Source organism: Adiantum capillus-veneris, chromosome 1, assembly GCF_014529385.1.
Source record: "Adiantum capillus-veneris isolate H3 chromosome 1, ASM1452938v2, whole genome shotgun sequence".
NCBI lineage: Eukaryota > Viridiplantae > Streptophyta > Polypodiopsida > Polypodiales > Pteridaceae > Adiantum > Adiantum capillus-veneris.
The window spans coordinates 35,419,650-35,421,489 of NC_140931.1; positions in this window are offsets into that span (position 1 = coordinate 35,419,650).

Here is a 1,840-nt window from a genome sequence, read left to right on the forward strand (position 1 = left end):
TGAGTCCACTAGTTGTGATGTCCACACATACTGGACTCCCATGATTTTTAAGGCGAGGTAAGACCTTTTTTTCCAATGATTTTTCTCGATGCTTCTTCTGTTGATGTTATTGCACGAGCTACCATAGCTATAACCTTTTACTCCATAACAATTGAGGCTAGTATATTTCCTTGTGATTGTTGTATATGACTATAATGGTGGGCACTTTATATCATTGGCTCTATGTACAAGGTGTAATCAATACAGATGATGCTTGGGTAGCAAGAAGGCATGGCCTTGCTATCAAGCAACAAATTCATGCGATGACATGAATGTGCTAAGACAACCTCACGTTAGGTAATCTCTAATTTAAAGAAACCAAACAAAGTCTACTACGACTAACTTCGTTTTGATGTTGGGAATCATTCTCTTATTCTCATGGGGAGATGTAATTATTTCAAGATCCTATTGTGAATAAGATTCCAACTTTAGAGGATATACTGTACAATTTCACATTGAGAGGATCTACTATTTAACTTGATCCAAGTGTGAACAAGATTCCAATTTGAGAGAATCTCATGTTTAGTCTATAGTATTGATTGTGGCTATGGGAGTGGTATTTTTAGGGCTATGATTTAGTTGATGCTAAATCTCTCCATATGATTGAGATCACAGATTGGCCTCTCCACATGTCCTTTCATGCAAAGTACTGCTCATTTGCCAAGGGGTAGTGGAAAAGTTCAATTTCCCAAGTTGATGACAATCACTATTGGACAAGATAAACTTTTTTGGTCACCGTTGATTGATGGTTTAAGTAGTATCCTTGAAAAATCTAACCAAGGGGTTTTAATTGCTTAGGCAATCCATCATTATCAGCTCAATATTGGTTGATTTTAACTAATCTCCTGTTTAGTATTTAATAGGTTAAAGACATACTACGCTTTTTGAGACTGGTTTTTTGATAATGTACTACTTTTCAGGTTTGGAAAGTGCACTTGACTCCTCGTAAGTGTAAGCGATGTTCCACCTCCTAGTAAGCATATGATTTGGTTTAGTTATATGCTTTGCTCAAGTTTTTCCAAGTGGGATGCATATGCAAGAATACTTTCATCCATTTTGCTCTTCGGATACATGACAAGGTCATGTAGGAGAAAAGACTTTTGGGATTATGGTGTACCTGGTAAATTTATGCACCCTACAATTATAGGCCTACATGGTAGGGTTTTGTTTCACACATGTTGAGAGTCACAAGTATGCTAATCCAAAATATTATGTGTTGTTGTGACCCACATTTTGATGGATAGGCAATTTACAAGTGTTGATCTTGTTCTAAAGGATATTCTAAGCGTGTGTACGTTAGCACAAAGCAACTTAATTAAAAATTTTATCTCTCTAGTTGGAGTTTTCTTACCATGAGGCAAAGCATGTTGCGACTAGGTTTAGTCCCTTCATGTTTAGGTCAAGTTCTCGGCCTCGATTACTAGTTATGGTGGGGTTGTTTACTGATGAGAAATGATAACAAGTCAAGGACCTAGTTTTTGCTGATGTGATGTCACCATGTTACTTTCATGGAAAGTGAGAAGAGGTATTTTTTTAGACATCTCTTAGCTGTGGAAACTCATTTAAAATACTCTAGTGAGTTATAAATAGACTTTGCACACTATGTTGGATATAGAACGATTACACAAAATATGTTTATACTACATGGCCAATGCATAATCTCTTGAGAGTGTGCAATGGAGTAGAGCTCCCGAAAGACATATTCAAGATAAATCTTTTAGGCCAATGCTTGATATTCCTCTGTGTAGAGTTCACATTTGTACACTCCATGCACTCTGCAAAATAATTAAAAAGGTGGTTC